Source organism: Hydra vulgaris, chromosome 05 (genome assembly GCF_038396675.1).
Source record: "Hydra vulgaris chromosome 05, alternate assembly HydraT2T_AEP".
NCBI classification, from domain to species: Eukaryota; Metazoa; Cnidaria; class Hydrozoa; order Anthoathecata; family Hydridae; genus Hydra; species Hydra vulgaris.
In genome coordinates, this window is record NC_088924.1 from 3,284,181 (window position 1) to 3,307,500 (window position 23,320).

Sequence of the window (23,320 nt, forward strand, 5' to 3'; positions counted from 1 at the left end):
AAAATATTGAGCTCAATAACAACGTATAGTGTTTTAGTTTGATGTTGATGTAAAACAAAAAATTTCACAAAAGCGCTAATATTTGCTATTTTTTATAAATCTTTTTTAAAACGTTACATTGCAGCTTGAACGTTTTAATCAACGTTGAAATAACTATTAAAGCAAAAATTTTATAACAAAAATTTTATAAGGTATAAAAGCCACTTACTTTTAAGTACATTTTGCCGTGCGTATTCTCAACTGTCAGTAAATATAAGGACGTTTAACTGTGTCTAGCCCCAATGGTCAGTTATGCATGTTTATTACCTATCGCTTATCTCCAACGGTCAATTAATAAATGTATTACTTTGAATATAGTTGATGAACAAAATAGCATAACTTTAATTTACTGCATCATGTATATTAGTAATATTTAAAAAGTTGAACAATTTGTAATAAAATGTTTATAAGCAATCTTAAAAAGCTGTGTCATAAATAAAAAAAGATTTTAAAAAATAATTTAAAACAACAACAACAATATCAACAATTTATTTTCCGTAAACCATTTTTACAATAGTTTTGATAATAATAATAACAATAATAATAACAATAATAAAAATTATAATAATAAGTATGTTTACAATAATTACAATGAAAAAAATAATAATAACTAATATTATAATGGTAGTAATGGTACTAATATTATAATGACATAAAATTATTTATAATAATAAGTTAATGGTTTATTAGGATGGTGTCACTCATACAGAAATCTGATCAAAGGAGTGACACCAATTTTTAAACATGTATAAACATAATATAAGTAAGCAAAGACATAAGTCTAAAAAGACTTTTAAAAGTAAATTAAGATAGAGTTGAAAATAAAACTATTTTTTATGAGAGGAAGCAAAGTGTGATAAACTGGGCAGCATATTACACAACAACCAAGCAACAATACTGAGTATTATGGACTGAATCAATTGAGGACAATACCAGCAAGCATTTTTCTAGTGCCTTTTGCAAGGTATTAGATGTTGCAGCAGAGGAAAGGCAACATGAGCAACTTAGTTACTTGGTCTGACCGCTACGTCCCTTAAAATTGGAACGATATAATATCTAATATTGTGTTAAATTACAAAATACGTACAACCTAGTCATTTATGTTACTACAAAATACTTACTTCCTATTCATTTGTGTGTCCAGAAAGATGATCATGTGCATAATTAAATTGAAAAGCTCACAAGGATAGCTAATATTTATAGTCCACTTGGATTGATAAGGACCCTCAAACAAGTTAACAGAAAAAATCCATATCATTATTGCTATATTATTTAAATAAATCCACAAGACTTTAAGGACTATTGTTTAACAGTAAAGCTAATTAACTACAAGCTACTTTCTTTTTCTAACATTACTGTGCTAAAATTATCTATCCATGATTGAAATGAACCAATGATTTGTGCTAATGTCAAACTTAATGAATAAACCTAACAGAAAAAATGCTGACACAAGCCATTCAACTTCTAGAGTTTTGAATGTTAAACTAAAGATTTAAAATTGCACAATTTAATGCTGTATTATTTTTTGTGTTTATCCATAACCGTAATTAATAATAAGTGGTTCTTCACCTAAAATGAAAGAATGCAATAAAAAGCTTTTAAGCCATAATGCATTGGTTACTAAATATAATATAACGGTAAGATCTTGTTTGATAATATGGTAATTACCGTTTGTTATACTATTGTTTCAGTTACAAAATTTAAAAGTAGTTAACTACTTCAATCGCAAAACATTAAAGTAGCTAGAATGCTTCTAAATACTGTTATAAGGGCAGTTAGAAGATTGTCATAGTGAAGATATGACTATTTCATTATGACAAGGTTCTAATATCTAACGCAATGCGGTAGTGGTGTAGTGGTAGAGCGCTCGCTTCATAAACGAGAGATTCCGAGTTCGATCCCCACCACGTCACTGCCTTGTTCGTCAAGGTTCGTGTTTCGGAGTTATTGAGTTGAGAGAGGATTATAACCACACTTAAGTAGCCTCCTTGTCTGCAGAGGCCGTCTGGGCCTTGGGGAGGTAAATTAACAAAAAAAAAAATTAAAAAAAAAATGCATTTTTGGAGTATTTATTTTTCAATGAAGAGTTAAATATTTTTTAGTTACAAATAGCGGTACCAAAGGCAAATGCTCATGGGTGAAAAATATCTTAAATTGATACTTATAAACTTATATGGTAGGAACATAATAATATTTGACATTGATATACTCACGGAACTACTCACAAATCAGTTTGAACCTTGTCAAACCAACGCCAACTGTTGGCGTTTTGATTTCGTAAAGTCAGTCATGGCTCTTTGAAACGACCCCGACTGCTAGGGAAAAGCGGGACAACATGGCGAATGGGGTAAGATGGCTTTTCATATATCAACTCAACAAAAAAACTTAAAAATGGGTGAAAACGAAACTATAATTACACTTTATATTTTAAAACGTCAAATGGTTTTTTTAAAATACTAATAATTCAATTTTATACGCAAAAGTTAACTTTTTTCGTTTCAAAAAAAATACTTTACTTTCAGTTTTCATAACAAATGGTGTCCTTTGAGTGTAGCTTTTTTAAGAATATTTTTTTTCGACGCGTGTTTAATTTATCTTTCTTTAGTTAGATTTAGTTGATAATTTTTAAATTTTTATAAAATTGGAGTCAGAAATCGCATAAGTCATCTCATCGTTACTATTATTATATTTTGCCGGTAATAAATTCAAAAATAATTTTTGTCATAATCCTGTTCAGATACTTAAAAAAGTTCATGTACTCATAGCTTCATGTTTATCGCCAATTCATGTGCTCACAGCTTCATATTTATCGCCAATTCCTATTGGTCTTGATATAAGATTTTTTTTTGTTTTAGGCGAACTCTTGGACCATTGATTGTCATTTTGAACGCTTTTGTTATGTGTAGCAGATAAATATTGAAAATAAGCTTCCAGAAAAAAAAGCATTGTGGTGATGATTCCAAAAGCACAAGCAAGACCAGAAAACGTTTTTCGACTGTCTAGAAAATAACTTGTTAATTCACCAATCAGACAACTGCTTATAAGCCAAACAAAAGCAGCGAGTAAATCAACATAAAATAAACAAATCGATAACAAAAAAGATTTTTTGGTAAACTGTCTCCAAAATGCTGTAATGTTCAATAAAATATCAATGCAGATGTACATAAAACTTGTCCAAGTGACAAAAATATAAAAAGCGAATGTTGAGAAAAACTCTTTTTTAGAACTTGGCACCAAACAACCAACAAGAAAAACTGTAACAAGCTGTAGTATCTTAACGCGTCCTACCCACTGGTAAAAATACGAAAAGTCTAGTTTGACTATGTTTCGAAATGTCGCTTTATTGTTTTTATCAGAATTTTCATCTTCAAGGTCTGCCATGATTTGTAAACTTTGGTTGTTACGAGTTAAAACTACGTTCGACAAAAAATTTAGCTAATTAACCCATTGAAATATAACAATAGCACAGAATCAAATTGTACAATAGAATATTTCCTATTAAATCATTACAATAACGAGCGTCAAAGCAATTAACTGAAACGTTTTCCTTATTGAGTTAACAACGTGAGACGCATTTTGATAATACAAAAGCAAATAATCACATTTTAAATTTCAAAAGAATTTTTTAACAAAAGCATTGATTGTTTGTTTAATATAAATACCTTGTTTTTTAAAAATGATTTTATTTAGCTTTATCTGTATTGATCTAGGTTACAAGTAATGAAAAATAAGAAACCACAAAGTTCTTAAATTAAAAGTCAAACTTCAAAATTGCTATATTTGTTAATTTGTTTTTACTTTTTTTTTTTTGTAGTTAAAATTACAGCAATATCGTTTATCTAAATGCAGATAAAGATTGATATCAATATAACACATATTTTAGAGGATTTCAGCGAATGTTGTTTTTACTTTTCTATTGGAATAAACTTTTTTGTGTCTCTGACAGAATTTTTTGATGTTTTAGGTATAACACTTTAAGACATTGTGCAAACTCCTAACTTAAACTTATCCCAAATGAGATTGTTTTGCAAAAATTTAGTGATTTAGTGGACAAAGATTGAAGATAGTATAAGATTTTATAGATATATTATGAAAGAGGGTAGGTGGACGAGATAAAAGTATTACTGTTTTTGGTGATGGAAAACAAAGTAAAAAGATTGTTTGATCAAACTTTGCCTTATAAGGTGATCCGAGTTAAGTCTTTTTCTAATATTAAAAACTTTAAATAGTTTTTTGAAATATAATGAAAATATACTCTTATAAAACTTGCCAAAAATCATGAAATTTTTTTTGTTTTTTCAATTCAGAATGTTTTTTTACTGTTTTATACTTTTTTTATATATTTAAAAATTCTTTTTATTCAATCTTATCTGTTTAATTTAATTTATTTTTATTTTTTATTATATTTTTATTGCTTATTTATGTTTCTGTGCAGAGGAGTGTACATATATCTACTGATGATGTGGGCTGGAGTAGGGTAAGAGATAGATGCAGCAAAGTATACATCGACTGACTATATACATCCAATGTGGGTTTGGTAGGGGCAGTAGCCTATTAAGTTAAATAAAAAAAATTCAATCAAATTTTAGGCTATTTTCTGGTCTTTTCATTTAAACTTTAAATAAAAACGTCTAATGTGTATTTTTTATAGCAAAATTTAAAGTCGACCAACAGAGTAAATTTATTTATATAATATGTAATATTTATTTATGTAATATTTATTTATGTAATATTTATTTATGTAATATTTATTTATGTAATATTTATTTATGTAATATTTATTTATGTAATATTTATTTATGTAATATTTATATATGTAATATTTTTTTAATTAGTAATAGTATTTTAATTTATCTTTTGCATGGTGAGCGCATAGAACATCTTTTTTTTTTTTCTTCATTCCTATTCAAACTGCATTTTATTTATCTTTTAATGTAGAATGATCTCGGAGTGTTTAAATGAAGTTTCACTCAACTTTAGTCTATTGCAATACCTGATTTAGAGTTTGAATTTTATTTTCTTGGGCGTTGCAGAAATACTAAAACACCCTTTTGAAAGAATTTCATTTACTTCATATCTTGGAGGAGTATGCAATTAGATTCTGAATTGAATTTTCAGAACACGGTATTTATTAGTAATTTTAAATTTGACTTTATTATACATACTTTTATACCTTTAGTTTTTTGAACAAAATTTCGGCCGAAACGAGATACTTATTCAATTTTTAACTTATTTCATTAATTTAATTCTTGTTTCATTTAAATCTATTATGTTGTTTTTATTTGTTTCTTATGATTTTATTTATTGAAATTATTAACGTAAATAAAATTATAAACATGCATAATATTTATATTTGCAATTATTTCTTTGTTTCCAATTTTTTCCATTTAGGTTACAATTGAAATATTTACTGTATTAGGCATCCTATACTTTTTAATTATTTAAAATATAAGTAACACCATAGTCATAAGAAATAGATAGTCTGGAAGCAAACAATGACCGATTGTTTGGACTTATTGTATGCGATTTTTGCTATCCCCAGATCTCTAACCCTGCACAAGCTATTAAAAATCCTATTGTTTATCTAATAAACTAACTATTTTTCTTGAAAAAACTTAAAATATATTTGCAACTGCCAGGTGAAAACTGTTCAATTTATGGATGTTCTCCCTCAAGAAGATATACTGGAGTTGCTTTCTTTAAAGTTCCTAAAGAAATGGACGGTTTCGCAAAAAATGGGCTTCAGAATTAATTTACATTTTAACAAAAGATCGAGTTGTTAATGATATTCTTCGAAAGAAAATAAACAATTTTGAACATAAAAAGTTGTGGATATGTGAGCTTCACTTTTCCCCTGAGCAATTTCGGTGTTATGAAACAAAAAAAAATTAAAAGATGGGGAACTACCATCGTTAAATTTACCAAAAAAAGGCTTAGAATCGTCAACTTCAAGTGCTGTTATTCGATCCTCATCGTCGATATCTGAGTGAGAAAATTCTCAATTACTTCTTGAGAGTTCTTCTTTTACACAGCTCTATTTTTATAGAAACTTTGCTGACTTAAAAAACGTGTTCTGCATTTGTCTTTATTAAATAAGTTATCGAAGATTGAATTTTTTGATAATTTATGTTATACTTCATTCAAGTTATTTGAAGAAATGATTCCAAAATTTGAAATTTTTTCAGAAGATTCTTTATATTTTACTATTCGTGTGTATGGATGGATGTTACCTGAAATACACAATATATATTTGAAATATAAAAGGTCATTTCTAAATGCGGTTTTTTGACAGTTTATTTTTAAAATAGAATCTTTAGAATTTTGCAATGGAATAATAGTTCCTGATCCTATTGAAGTTTTAAATTTTCAGAAGCATGTTGTTCCTAAAACTTTTGATATTTTGTTTATAAAAATTCTTTATTAAAATCTAAACTGCATCAATTGAATTTTATCGCAGCAACTCTTGTGAATTATTAGCCTTTGGGAGAAATCTGCCTTGCAGAATTTGTCATGAACTTAATGTTAAAGTAAGTTATTTTAATATAGTCTCTAAAAGATCTGCTCTTAAAACTCCTGCTAAATTAAATGCACCAATTTCTTCGACTTCTCCTAGTAGACTTAAACTGACTTGCAGCAATGCAGACTTCAATGGAAGCAATACAAAGAGGAAATTTAACTAATGAAATCTGCTTTAAATATATCTAGTAAGAAAATTTGTTCAGAACTTAGTAAAGACTTAATCCGATTTATTCAGCTAGTGATAAAAAAACATCCCACCATTATTGAAGTTGTTTTGGGAAGAGCAGCAGAAGTATTTGAGTTGTTCCAATCTTTTATCTGTCAGATACCAATAATAAAAAATTGTCTAAATCTAGCTGCTAAATCACCATCTACTTATAGCAATTTGCAATATGATCAACATACAAGTGTGGGCATTTTAATTCTTCCGAGCTTAAGAACTTTAAGAGATAACAAAAATTACATCCAAACTACTAGGGGATTTAATCCAGCTGTCTTAAGTGAACTTGCAAAAAAAACACAAAATTTTCTTCCTCATGAAAAATTTCTTTGCATTATTTTTGATGAAATGAAGATCCAAAAAGATTTAGTTCGGGACAAATATACTGGAGAGCTTATTGGTTTTGTCAATTTAGGTGATAAAGAAATCAATATTTCAACTTTAAAAAATGTTAGAGAATTAGCTATTCATATATAGTAGATATATAAAAGTAGCTTAACTGAACTTATCGTTCAGTTAAGCTACTTTTACAACTACTGAAGTTACATCATTTCAGCTGATGCCTATTTTTTGGAGAGCTGTTTGTTACCTTGAAAGTATACATTAAAAAGTTATTTCTGCAACAGCTGATGGTGCCTCTCCAAACAGAAAATTTTTTTGAATGCATAAGAACTTTAATATGAATGTGTGTAATGATTTAGTTTACAGAGCTCACGATATTTACTCCAACAAAAAACGTTACATATATTTCTTTTCAGATGCTCCACGTTAATTAGAACCGCTTGCAACTGCTTTGCAAATTCTGGTTCTGGACAAAGTACAAGTTTTATGTGGAACAATGGTTTGCACATACTTTGGAGTCATATTTCTCAACCTTATTATGAGGACTTAGAATGTGGCTTAAGATTAGGAAATAAATTTACAAGTGATCACATTAATTTAACACCTTATTCAGTAATGTGTGTTTATTTGACTGCTCAAGTATTAACTGAAACAGTTGGCAATGTTTTAAAATAATTGGTCCACCAGAATGCGCAGGAACTTCTGAACTTTGTCTCATGATGGATAAATTTTTTGACTGCTTGAATATTTCAAGTAAAAATAAAGCTATTAAAAATTTAAAAGAAAATCTAAAGCCATATGAATCTGTTAATGATGTACGTTTTGAATAACTTGACAGTTTTCTTTTATACTTTAAGAAGTGGAAAGAGTCTATTGACAATTGAAATGATCGGAGTTATACTGCTAATGCTAAGACAAATATCTTTATATCTTTGCAAACATATGAAGGTATCAAGATAACAGTACATTCATTCAAAGAAGTTTATAAGGTTCTCTTAGAATATGGTGTTCCATATTCTAAGAGAACCTTATATTCCAAATTAGTCTTCTAAATTGTCAAGACAATTTAGAAGACTATTTTGGAAGGCAGCGTGCCATAGGCAGCAGGCGTGATAATACCTATGTCAGAGATGCCGGGTATAATGACAATACTATTAAATCACAATATTCTATACGATCTATAGTCGGTAACGTTCAAGGTCAAAGACATAATTTTAATAAAATAATTGATTCGCCACTGCCAAAAAGAAGAAAAAAATCAGACTAAAAATAAAATAAAAAGCTACATATCATAGTTTTTCTATAGGAAATCGATTAAGCTTAATTTTGGAAATTTTCCCTGACTTTTGAGGGTAAAAAAGCAAAATCCCTGACTTCTCTCACTTAAATCATTTCCTCCTACTTTTCCATGATCTCCCTGATTTCCAGTATGCTGGTAACCCTGAGTAGGAATTGTTTAAACTGGGCAATAAATCAAAACCATTTACTTTGCTATTATATTTTATTTTGATGCCATATGATTAAAATAAATAAACATCAAAACATGAAATAAAAACAAACAAATAAATTGCTATAGGATATATTATAAATACGATGTATATCATTTTATAATATTTCAAAATATGAATGATATAATCGCTTCTTAATCAATTAGTATTTATACTAATCGATAATTGAATGGATTTTATTCCATTAAATAAAAATTCCTTTTTACATAATTTATATGCAAAAAAAAACTTTATTCAACTGCCGACAATTTTTTTAAAAATAACCAAGTTGTTTTAGCCATAATATTTCTTAAAATAACCAAGTTGTTTTAGCCATAATATTTCTTAAAATAACCAAGTTGTTTTAGCTATAATATTTTTATTAAATTTGTGGCTATAAAAATAACCGTTTTTATCTTCTGAAGCAGATGGATAAACCGAAGACTAAATTTATAGATCAACTGCATTGCCGCATGTCGCTTTTTTAATTTCTGTTCTTATAGAAGATTTACGTGCTTGTCGCTTGTTGATTTGATGTTTCTCGCGAATATCTTTAGCATATGAAAAGCTTCTTACCCTTGTGAAAAAAGCAAGCATACTTTCAAATAGAAAGAAAAATATTTCTTTATCAATTTGCACTGCAGTACTATAACATATATTGTTTAAGCTACTTATAATCACTGAGTTCTTAAGCATTTCATTTACCAGAGCTTTACTATTAATAGATGTTACAAAAGATTTGCTTTGTTTACAAAAAATTGTTTCACATTGGATAAAGATATTTTGAGTATAGATGTTAGTTTTAAATAAATCACCTCTATTCTTAGAATTAACATATTTTTGGGTGTCATCTGAATCAATTTTGCATGCTGAAAATATTTCTATGCACTGTTTTTTATACTGCTCATTAGTTTTTGAATTTTTGAACTTTGAGTAAAATTTTTGAACAACATAGCCTAACAAATATTGAATTATACTTAATTCTTTATCAAAAAAAATGTAAAATGATGAAACATTGCTATTAGAAAAATTATTAAGTTTACTTCCTGAAAGATCTCAAAGTATGTGATTTCCAACTTCAGTAAGCAAAGTATTGGTCAATAAAACATTTTTAAACTTTGACGGCTATAAATTTTCATAAAGAAGTCCATAAAATTGAGAATAAAATTTTTTTGCATCACCATTGTATTTGGAAATAAAAAACTTGAAATTTTTCGAAAAGAGAAATTGAAACTTCAGAACTAAACAAAAATTCTACTTTGAAAATTTAATTCGATTTTTTTTAGGTAAGCATAAATCATTTGATAATTTATAAGCTCTTTCTTCAACAATTTTTTCAAGATCAGGATAACTAAATTGTATAAAGTATTTTTCATCACTAATTGAATTGATTTGTTCGTGTTTCAAAGTTTTATGTCTTTTCAGGCCATATTTCGTTCTATAAACTTTACAACACAAGTCGCAAGAAAAATTGGATACAAAACAAACTTTAGATAATAAATTATCTAGATCTTATTCAATTTCCATGTTATTGTTGAAAATTCCATCAGTTAAAGCCATATACAAATCATCAAGCGATTTTTCTAAATGAAGTTCACTGCTCATTTTTAAAACTTGTGCAGGGTCGACGGGCCGAATTTTAAAATTCAAGTTAAATACGGCAAAGTAGTAGAAACGACCCGTCCTTCCAGACTATCTATTTCTTATGACTATGGTAACACAAAATGAGATTATTCTCAGAGGCGGGTTACATTTTTTATTAATGAAGAGCTTGTTTGTTGCCAAAAACTGGGTAGCAACTCTTTTTGCACCACAATATTCTTAAACTTCTAGAAATCCATAGATAATTGATTACTGCAAGTAAAAATAGGGGAGAGACGCCTATGATGGCATATTACCTATAGTGACAAACCGATCATATTTCCATAAATATTGGTTATGACGAAAAAGTGATTAGACCTACATGTCTATACTGACTTTACATTAGTTTTAGTTAACATAATTATTCCCTTATGCACAAACATTGCTTTTATAAGCAACAAAAATCGATTTTAGGATGTGTTATTGTATTATTTTAATCCCATTATATTTTTAACGTTTTGATTTTATTATTAACTGTGCAGAAATAAAATTTTCATGCATTCTATATCCAAGTTTTGTGCATTTAGTGAAATACTTATTTTAATTTTATCTTTTGAACAAGACGGACACAGACTTTTGAATAAGACACAGCTTGTTCAAATAAAAATGATTACTTCTTACTATGATGGCATACTGACGAGTTAGGTGTGTTGCAATATTTACCAGTTGGGAAAACCTTTTTTTTTCCTTTTTACTTATTTGTTAAGTAAAAAGGAGTTTTTACGTCACTAAAAATTTTTTGGTTCAAAAAATACATAAAACGCAATATCTCTTATGCACATTCGCGAAATTCTACACTGCTACTGTGTAGCACGAAATGGTAAATTAGGATAATTACGCAAAATTTTTGGAATTTCTGAGGAAAGACTCTAAAGTTAAATGAAATTGTCAAGTTACTCTTGATGCTAACCAGCCCCATCCTTCCCTATGCCATCATAGAAGCAGTAGTTGCCTATAATGGCATACTTATGCTTTTTTTTAAAATGAGAATAACTAATAAAAAAACAAAACTGATAAAAACTCCTAGGGTGGTTATTGTCCTACACATAACAAGAAACGTATCCATATCAAAATTTTTATTCTTGGTCTTTATGATACTAAATAATGAGGCTTCAAAGTTAAGTATGCCATCATAAGCGTCTTTACCCTACATTGTGTTTGTTAAGAATTTTGTATTTTTACCTAAGTTTTTCATTGCCCTGTAAAACAAAAGTTTTTCGATTTAATTTACACAGTCTGTGTCACATTTCTTAAAAAGAAAGTAAAAATTATACTCCGGCATTCCGGCCTGAATTATTGCAATTCCGGCCGGAGCTGGAATGACCCAAAAGTTGCAAGTTCTGGCCGGAATTTTGGCCGGAACGAAATTCGAGTGCATCTCTGGTCAAAAAACAACATTTCTATCAATTTTCAAAATAAATATTACAATTCTGACCAAGAAAGCGCTTATAATTAAGAAAAATTACCAATAAACGATCAGAGCAGATCAGATCGGAATTATGTTCAAAACTCTAAAGTGATCGGACGTGTTTTTACTTTTCTTTGCGTGGATAAATTTAAGAAACTTTAAATCTACAAATTTATTTATTACTTATATATTTAAATAATAATATAAATCAAATGAGCAAATAAACTAAATAAGTCTCCGTTGTAATGATGAGGGAACTACTTAATAATAAAAAAGAAACCATAATGTCGTTTTTCAAAGAAACAGTGTAAGACTTTAATTTAAAAATTGAAACTCTGCAACATAATGTTAACAGTTTAAGTTATGAACTTCAAGAGAAAAAAAAAACTGCAATGAATTTTGTTGGTGATTTGTGCAATGAAAAAATAAAGACTCACGAAGAAAAAGTTAAACAAGTAAGTGATGAATTATCTAATATTAAAAAATACAAAGAAAAATTTCGTCGGATAATAGTGAGTTGATTCTAAAAAGTGTGGACATAGAAGACAGGAATAGAAAGCGTAATTTACGAATTGGCGGTCTTAAAGAGAGCAGTGACGAAAAATAGTTGAAATTTACGAAAGAAAAAGTTGAAAAACTTTTTAATGAAAATCTCGGGTTTAAACAGAATATTAAAATTGACAGTGCGCGTAGAGTAGGTCTTGCTAATGTAACGGTATCTTTTTTTTCCGTAAGTTTACATTTGACGTAATATATATAAACTACATAATTTTTTTCAAATACAAACAAGGCTTCTAAAAGAAGATCAAATGATCTTATCGTCAGAAGCCTTTTACAAAATAGAGTACGTAAAAGTATTATAAAAACGCCTTTTTACAATAAGAGAACGTAAAAAATTAACATAAAAATATTAAAATAGCACTGAGATAAATAGAAATAAATTGGCAACAAAATTTATAAAATGTATAAAACAAAGATTGAACATACATTTCAAAATTATTATATATCATAAGACAAATTAAAAATATTGTAAGATATTTTCAATAGAGAGAATAAGATCTTTTAATTTAATTTTAAAACAGAATAAGTTAGGGGTAAGCCGAAGTTAGGCAAAATAATTTTGTTCCAGAGATGAGCTGCACGATAAGTGATACAGAATTGATTGAATTTTGTTCGACAGAGTGGTTTATTTAAATAGTTATTATTCCTCATGTTAAACTCACTTAAAGGTTTCAAAATAAAAAGGTCTTTAAAAATTAAAGGAGATAAATCATACTTCCACATATAAACAAATGACAAATTTTTATATACGTTTAGTTTATAAATATCGAGGATTTTCATTTGATTGAAAAATATTGAGGAATTTGAGAACCGATCCGCAAAATTAATTACACGGATCGCATGTTTCTGACGGCGATGGAGACATTGTAACTTGCTTTGATCAGTACTACCCCAGGCAATAATTCCATAACTTACATAACTATGAATAAAAGTATAATAAAGTTTAGTTAAATTATTTTTATCTAAATGAGTACGCGCCTTATATAGAATTCCATTACCTTTTGAAACTTTCGAGCAGACATTGTATTATGTTTCCATGTGATGTTCTCGTCAATGAAACCCCCTAAGGTATTTAGTTACAGAATCTCTTTTTATTTCGTTATGGTCAATAGAAATTTTTGGTAAATTTTGGGGTAGAGAACGTTTTTTGGAGAGCGGGTGCAAAAAAATCCATTTTGTTTTGTTTACATTTAATGTTAATTTGTTACTTTTAAACCATTTAGATATGTTTTGAAGTTCTTTGTTCATAACGGAGAATAGTAGGTAGATGTCACTGTTAGAGAGAAATAAGTTTGTGTCATCAGCAAACATAATACTTAGAAAATTTGATGCTTTATGCAAGTCGTTGATATATATTAAGAACAAAAGAGGGCCTAAGACGGAACCTTGCGGAACGCCACAGGAAACATTTAAAAACTGTGTATGATTAAGTTCATTACAAGATACAAATTGTTTTCTGTTGGATAAATAACTTTGAAACCATTTACTTAGGTCTTGCTAATAAGAGCGTGCGCGAACAATTGTACTTAAACTACACGACTTTGAGGACAAAAAATAATCTTGGATAAAGATTATTTTTTTGTCCTCAAAGTCGTGTAGTTTAAGTACAATTGTTCGCGCATTGTACCGTTATAATTAATTTTGCGGATCGGTACGATAGATCTTCCTATCTTAAAGGTACCAACATTTATATTAATGAAAACTTCAGCGAAACCACAAGGAAAATTGGAAAAGAACTTTTTACTAAAGCAAAAATTCATTGGCAAAACGGATACTTCGAGAAAGGGATATACAACAAGCTCGTAGTACATTAGTTTAATAAAAAGAATTCCGACGATGCTCAAAATTTAAAATCTGGATTGATTTGATCTAAATTTATATATATATATATATATATATATATATATATATATATATATATATATATATATATATATATATATATATATATATATATACATATATATATATATATATATATATATATATATATTAAGTAAAATTATTGAAAGTATTTGTTTAATCTAAATTCTTTATTTTCAAAAGTGAAAATGAAAACTCTTAAAAATAGAGATTTTGAAAATCTAAACTTTGACCCATTTCGGGAGGATATTATTAATAACTTATCTAATGAAAACATAAATATTTTTCAAGAAAGTCAAATGAACTTAATCGACACACCGTATTTTAGTCCTTTCGACTTCAAAGTATATAAAGATCTTAATTCAATTTCTATATTATCAAATCAAATCAAATCAATATATTTTCACTTTAATAATAACTGTATATATACAACCGTGCGGGACATTTACAAACAGTTATAAACTGATTGATGAAACGCGTGAAACTGAAACTGATGAAACGCGTAAAGACCTATGATGGTATAAATATAGCATAATAATAATGATAATAATAATAAGTAATACAAAATAAATAAAAATAAACAGTAATAATAATAGTAATAAATAGTAATAATAATATTAAATACAGTAATATAATAAGTACTATCTATATATTTTACTATATATAGGTATATATTTTACTAAATATTTATCTATATATATTATAGTGATTATCATAAGGATAATGCAAAAAAAAATATATATATAAAAAAAATATAAAAATCATAACAATATCAATAACAAAAAATATAACAGTAAAAAGAAAGAAAGAAAGGAAGAAGAGTCAAAGAAGTAGAAGTCAAAGGAGTTTTGTTGTGATCCAGCATTTTTTAAGCATAGAAAAATTGAATATGAATTAAAGAAAAAGAAAAAAAAAAAGAAAAAAATTGTTATAGAGAATTAAGCGGGACGATTGCATAGAAAATAGTTTATTGTTTATTTATTACATGTTATATGGTTTAGTAGTGCCACAAATTTTAGAGCCATATACCTACATATTACAGGATGATGAAAATGAGGGTACTTGATTGTGACGAAATGAACATTTATATATTTTTATGTTTTATTTTTAGTTTTATGTTTTTATTTTTATTTTAGTTTTATTTTATGAGTTTTATATTTTTATTTCTATTTTATGGGTTTTATAATTTTATTTCTATTTTTGGTTTTATATTTTTATTCTTATTTTTATTTTTATTTATGAGATATTTTTATTTATTTCTATGTTACTTTTATTATATTAAATATACTTATAGTTATAGTTCATTGATAATTTTTACTGAAGATAAATTTTTTTACATGGTTATAAAGGCATTTCTATTTGATATTTTGGAGAATATTTTTTTAGTTTCAACAGGAAGAGAGTTCCAACACTGAATTGATTGATACTTGATTGACTTTATGCCATACTTTTATTTTTAAAGGCATAGAAAGACTACAATAAGATACAGACCTAAGTTTATAACTATGAACATCATTTGTGAATTTAAAATAGCTAGTGAAACAGCTAGGCGTATTATGGTAGACAATGTCCCATACAAGAACACAGTTTGATAAGTAGATAAGTTCGTCAAGCTTTAAAATTTTAGAAAGATTATACAGTATGTCAGAACAAAAACTGTTAGGTTGAAAGTGAATTATTCTTAAAGATTTATTCTGGAGATTTGTAAGGTTTTTTTTATAAATGGATGGACTTTGCCCCCATATCTGACAACCATAGCGTAGGTGGGAGTTAAAAATAGCATGCCAAATATTCACAAGGGTTTCATAATTCACAAAATGCCTTATTTTGGTAAGCATTACATTTGCTCGACTTAATTTGTTTGATATGGCTCGACTTAATTTGTTTGATATTACAAGTAAACATTAGAAGCATGCAGCAAAATATTGAGTAGTTGAAAGAATTTTTAAGTATTTTAGATTACGCGTTTGATGTCATACCTCTTACAGAGACTTAGTATGATACAGAAAGTTCTGTTGAATTGAATTCCTTCTATAGTTTGCAATCTTATAAATTAGTTAGTCAACCAAGAGCCAGCGGGAAAAAAAGTGGAGGATTAGGGGTTTATGTCTCCGATAAATATATGTATAAAATTAAAAAGTACAATGTTTCTCTAATTCTAACTAAGAAAGTCTTTTCATCGAAATTATAAACAATAAATATAATAATATATTAGTAGGATGTATTTATCGCCTGCCAAATGGTAAAATTAAACTATTTGAAAATTTTATGAAAAAATTTATCATAAAAATTAGTAATAAAAATAAAAATCTATATATTATTGGAGACATAAACCTTGATGCACTGACTTATCAAAAATTTCCTAAATTAAATCCTTTTTTGAAATGCTATTTAAACTCAACGTCTTATCAATAAATTATAAACCCACACGTGTTAAAAAAACTCAGCAAGTGCGATTGACAATATCTTCATTAATAACAACCAAAAATTAACATTTGAAACTGGAATTTTCCTATCAGATATTAGTGATCATTTTTCTATCTTCTTTAAAGAAAATTATTTAAAAACTGCGTCTGATTGTCAACTAAATATTATCAATTTGAAAAAGCGTAACATTAAATTCTGTAATATTAACAAACTAACGTGTAGATTAAAACAAGAATCATGGAGTAATGTATATAAATGCAATGATAATAACCAATAATACTATTAAACATCTCTATTCAGATATGAGCATGGAATTAAATAAAGTTAATATTTGGTTTATGGCAAACAAACTGTCACATAATGTTGAGAAAACAAATTATACTCTATTTTATAAAAAAACAAACAAGAATTAAACATTCCACTTAAGTTGCATGAACTTTATTTAAATGATAAATTAATTAAAAAGCAAACAAGTATAAAATTCCTAGGAATTCTTGTCGATAAAAGTTTATCCTGGCTACCCAAGAAAAACTATATTCAATCAAAAATCACCAGAACTATTGGCGTAATGTATTGAGTCCGCCCATACGTGAAGATTTTAAGTCTCAAATTGATATATTTTGGGCTAATTCACTGTTTCATTAAATATGTTAAAATATCATGGCCAAGTACGGATAAAACAAAAAGTGAAAAAATTTATAAGCTACAAAAATACGCTTGCCAAATCATATACTCTAAACATAAACGTGAACATGCAAAACCTCTTATAAAAGATATGAAAATGATGGATATATTTGAAATAAATATCTACCAGCATCTAATTTTTATGTATAGATTCTACAACAATCTTTTATCAGTAAATTTTAATGATAAGTTTGAAATAAAGCTAAATGATAAGTATAATCTAAGATCAAATAGAAACATTAACAATAAATTGCCTCGGAAATGTAACAAACTCTCAGAATATTGTATATCTTATCGAGGATCTAAATTATGGAATGAATGTCAAAAGAATTTTAAGTTTACGGTGAAGTCCTTAAGTTCATTTAAGTTTCAAGTAAAAAAAGAAAGTTTTAAAATGTAATGACCTCAAGAATAAAATAATTATTTTTATTTTAACTTATTAATTTTTTGTTTGACTATTTTACCGGTAACTTTGCTACTTATTTGCTTCTTAATACGAGCTTTATATTATACGTGTTTATATACTTCTTAATACGATCTCTTTAGTATATTTATTATGAGTTTTATATTTATATTATACTTGATATTAATGCTGTATATTTACGATTTATTAAAACGATTTATTACTCTTCTCATTTATTATATTATTTTACGATTTATTATTCTTTTAAAAAGGGACTCTATGAAAAGATTGCAATAACGTAATGTTATCCTTATCTTCTTTGAGTTCCTATCTGCTTTAACATTATTTTATTGTAATACTAGTGTAAACTCTTGTAATTGAATTTATTTTATATATATTTACACGAGCGTTTTAAAAATTATTATACTATGTTAAACAAAAAGAAAAAAAAGAACATTATCAAACTATGATGTTCATTTCACCATGGCCTACTGTTATTATACGGCCTGATTTGTTGCATTTTCCGTAAAAAATTAAGAGGCCAGTTTTTTTACGGTTTATTTCTAAAATTTGAATTATGTATGAAAGGTTTATTAACAACAACAACGATAACAATTTATTTACCAGTGAATATTATACAAAGGTGTTGAATAAAATATTGAATTATAATATTGTAACAATTACTATATAAATATTTGCTTGCATGCATTGGTTTATGCTTTTATAGTCATTTAATATGTAATATATTCTGAACTGATTATTATGTGAATGTATTCTGACTGATTGCCTGCTTCATTATATTCCATTAGAGAGTGGAATAATGAAATAGACACACAGACAGTCTGTTATTATTACTGTATATAGTTGAACTGCTTTTTTATGCGATTTTATTTAAGTGGAGATAATTCCAATAATAAATGTAAGTGAACTTTATATTTAAAAATAACTGTGTTACATTTTTTTGATTTGTTTTAGTAATAAAATGGTTAATAAATGTGTTGTTACAAACTGTAAAACTGGTTACTCTAATGGTCGAAAAAAGTCAACATTTCATTTTCCTGAAGAATTTGATTTGCGAGAACGATGGATATACTTTGTTAATAGAAAAGATTGGGCTCCATCAAAATATTCAGCTATTTGAGTGAACCATTTTGATGAAAAATTTATTAATTACGGAAAAAGATGCACCTTGAAATGGAATCTTCTTCCAGTTCCAACTATTCAAACCGATGAAATAAGTGGATCGTCAACTCTAAGGGTTCCAAAGTTGCCCCGAAAAGCACCAACTTTGAGATATTTAGGAAAAGATGAGTTTGAAGATTTTCAAAGTGTTGATAAAATAATTAATCTTGATTCTTTGACAGAACAACATTCTCCACCAGGCTTTACATTTAAAAAAGTTCATGATAGTGTTGTTTATTATAAACTATGTTTTGATATAAAATCAGGCATTCCAACTGTTTTTGAGTCAATAACTGTAAATAAAGATCTTTATGTTTCATTGTCATATAAAGGCTATCATATTTCTTTACCTGAATGGTTTCGTAGTGGTCATAATTGCAAATTAACAAACTGTAGTATGTTAGAAAATTTTACTGTCTATATTAGAAATAAAGCCAATGATATGAATTCAATTTTGACAGAGTTAAATGAAATTAGATACTATTCTCCTCAAGGCAAACCTCCATATTCTGCATCCATTATACGTTGTGCGTTAATTTTACGTCACACTCCAGCACAGTCTTATAAGTTATTGTTAGAACAACTACCTTTACCATCTTTTAGTTTACTTAGAAAAATCCAAAGTGGTGATATAAATGCGTATAAAGCTATAACAGTTTTGTTACAAAAACATTGTGTATAAAGTGATTGTGTGCTTCTTGTGGATGAAATGTATCTGCAGAAATCAGCCCAATATCAAAGAGGGAAATATATTGGTGAAGATTCAGAAAGTAATCTTTATAAAGGTATTGTTGTTTTTATGATTGTAGGGCTTCAAAAAGCTATTCCTTATGTTGTGAGATCATCACCTGAAGTTTGCACAACAGGATCATGGTTGAAAAAAGAAATTGATGAATGAATTACCTCATTGCACCAATCAGGTTTTAAAGTAAGAGCTATTGTTACAGATAATCATTCTACCAATGTTAATGCATTTTCAGAGTTACTTAAGTCATATACTGGAGATGGAAAACTATTTATTTATCATCCAGTTTATAATGGAGTTTTAAAAACATATCTATTATATGATATAATCCATTTAATAAAAAATGTTAGGAATAACTTGTTGAATGGAAAAAAATTTGTTTTTCCTTCTTTTTCGTTTGATTTCTTCAGAGACAGAGTTGAAGTTCCAGCTGGTTTTATTACTTGGGATTTGTTTCATAAAGTTTATGAAAAAGATCAATTATTAAATGGAAACTTGAAAAAAGCGAGGAAAATTAATTATCAGGTCACTCATCCTGGAAACAATAAACAAGATGTTAACCTTGCATTAGCAATTTTTGAAGAAACAACTACAGCTGCGATACTAAGTTATTTTCCTGAAAGAAATGATGCAGCACAATTTTTATCATTGTTTCATAAGTTATTTATCACACTTAATTCAAAGCAGATGTTTAATACATCCAATCAGCTCGGCAATGCTGCTGTAAAAGGAGATAAAAAACCCACATTTTATAGAGAAATAACAAATTGGATTGAAATTTGGTCAACATGTGAATATTTTACTTTAACCAAACAAACTTCTCATCCTCTTATCACAACATTACGTGCAACTGCATCTCTTATTGATGATTTGCTTCAAGAAAGCTATACATTTGTTCTTACTTCCAGGTTACAAAGTGATCCTTTGGAGCTACACTTTAGTAAGTATAGACAAATGAGCGGTGGTCGATTTCTTGTAAATCTTTTAGAAGTTTGCAACAGTGAAAAGATTTTAGCAGTAAGAAGTCTTCTAAAGGAAGATATTAATTTCTGGGATGAAAATATTTATCAAACATTTGAATACTCTACATTAGAAAACATTATGCAAGATATTACATTGTTGTCTTCAGAGATATTAGAGTGTCAGCTTTCTGAAGATAGCATGGAAGTTGCTGTTACCATAGCAGGCTACATTGCTAAAAAATTGAAAAAAAGATTTAAATGTCTATCTTGTGGTCAAAAAATGGTTTCTACAGACCAAGATGTTTTTAATAACGAATATCTAAAAATATTATCCAGAGGTGGACTTATATGTCCAAGTCAATCCTTGTCTGATTTTATTTGTCATCTTTTTAGTATTCTAGATATTATTTCTCCTATTCTAATCAAACATTGCAGTTATTCTTTATCAATTAAAAGTTTTGCAGAAGAAATATTCAAGATTTATTATAGCAGTGTTGATTTTACATGCGAGAATCACCAAGAATGGGGAATTAAAAATGGATCTCGAATTGTTATTAATATTTTTTATAATAATTTACAAAAAGAAATTACAGATTCTGTAAGAAAAAATCAGGTAAAAGAGTTTAAAAAAAGACAAAGAACTGATAGCTAATGCTAATAAAAGATTTTTTCTCAAATCCTTAATACATATAAAATTACAAACCTTTGTTTTTATTTCCTCATAAGAGTTGTAAGTAGTCTTTGCAATATGTAAGTTTGTTTTAGTAGCATTTTGATACATAGCTATTTGAAAGCCTATTTCAGTATTTCATATGCTATCGGAATATACTGAAACAGGGAATCAGTTAGCAAAAAATATTGAATAGCATAATGTAATTACATGATGATAATCTCAAGTATTCCTCGACCATCGTAATAAAATAAACATTTGCCGTAAAAAAACTGGCCTCTTAATTTTTTACGGAAAATACAACAAATCAGGCCGTATAATAACAGTAGGCCATGATTTCACCTAAAAAGCGTATTTATTTAAAATCTTATTCGGTCTGGGTTTCTTTGCTATAAACATTTTTTTTAATGTTACGGCAAAATTTATCATATTAATTTTTTTCTTCTTTTCATGGTTCACACAGCTGATCATATTACAAAAATGTGTTGTACTCAGGAAAATATTGTCAAAGAACTTAAAAAGGAACTGAAGATATTAAGGAAAGTCTAAACTATAAACAAGAACTAGTTGACAAAGAAATTCATTGCAACAATAAACAACTAGATAAAAAACTCGAACATACTAATATAGAAAAATTTATGAAGAAAAAGCAACGAAATCTGGAAGATAAATCAAGAAGAAACAACCTACGAATCGATGGAATTGATGAAAATAGGCAAGAATCATGCGGGGACACTAAAGAAAAAGTTCACACATTCTTCTTCTGGCAAAAACCTTGGCTGAAAAACATCGAAATTGAACGTGCCTACCGCACTGGATTGAAGAAAGATAAACGACCGAGGACAATCTTACTTAATCTACAAAAATATGAAGGCAAATAAAAAACTTGAAAGAGTCTCATCGAAAGACACGAATTCCTTCATTTAGGAAGACTTTTCTCGTGAGATCGTTGCTATTAGGAAAAAGTTATTTGCAGAAGTTAAACAACGGAGCGCAAATGCTGAAAATGTAACGGTAAGGTATGATAAAATTATTTATCCTAATACTAATTCTAAAATTGATCTTATTAAATAACTAGTTAAGCACTTTTAAAAAGCAATCTTTTGTGTTTTTTTCCCATTTGTTATCATGGCTACGGCTAATAACTTTGAATTCCTTTTTTTTAATTTATATGAAACAAACCTCTCTTATTTAGATAAAAAACCAAGACCCTGAAAATAATTTTTATCACAGTATTTTATCCGATTGTTTGTATCATTTTCTTAACCAACTAGAAGAGTTTTTTTAAAGAATGCTTGTGAAAAAAAAAAAATAATCGAATTGTAATTCTCCACCTCAATATATGAAGTTTGAACTGCACACAGCAAAATCCATGATTCTTGTTTAAGCAAAAAAAGTCTTAAAACAAGAAAAAGAGACTTGTCCGCCACGTAAGAAGTTTTTTTCTTGTTTTAAGAATGTTCATTCTTAAAATAAGAACTTTTTTTCTTGTTTTAAGAACATTTTTTCTTAAATATTTTTTTTTTCTTGTTTCAAGAATTTTTATTCTTAAAACAAGAACTTTTTTTCTTGTTTCAAGTATTTATATTCTTAAAATAAGAATTTTTTTTCTTGTTTCAAGAATATTTTTGCTCAAATAAAGATGTTTTTTTTCTTGGTTTAAAACTTATTTTTTATCAATAAGAATTTTTTTCTTATTTCAAGGACATTTTTGCTTAAAATAAGATTCTATTATCTTGTTTCAATAATATTTTCCTTGAACGGTTAAACAATATTACAAGAGTATTTTTACTATAGAAAAAAATGAAACATTTTGATATTAGGATGATATAAAATAAGAATATTCAAAAAGTATTTATCATTTAAACAAATCTCATCGTTGAAATAAAATTTGTTGTTCTTCGGAATGTCGAGTTATTGGTAATGCTTGTAGCGGCAATACTCCTCCCATAGGACTCAAACGAGTCCTATGGGAGGACTCGTTTGAGTCCTCCCATATATAGGCAACTCTCCTCCCATTTGAATCAACCGAGTTTCTGTAGAGCTTTTATCTTTAAATAAAATATAGTTTATGTGTAAAATATAATGTAAATTGTGTGTGCCGTCATGACATAGGTGTCATAATCCATGTCTATTACATAGTGTATTCCAATAAGTCCAATCACGG

General features: G+C 27.6%; 1 long non-coding RNA gene across 2 annotated transcripts in view; it reads left to right on the plus strand.

Moving 5' to 3' along the window:
- The first annotated feature begins 3,857 nt into the window (after positions 1–3,857).
- LOC136080457 (uncharacterized) overlaps positions 3,858–23,320 on the plus strand; it is a 36,131-nt gene continuing 16,668 nt past the window's right edge. The window contains exons 1-3 of one of the 2 annotated variants that reach the window (XR_010638469.1): positions 3,858–4,223; positions 4,978–5,163; positions 21,617–22,172. This is a non-coding gene — a long non-coding RNA (uncharacterized LOC136080457). The remainder of the gene's footprint in view (positions 4,224–4,977; positions 5,164–21,616; positions 22,173–23,320) is intronic. The other variant, XR_010638468.1, reaches the window with a different exon arrangement.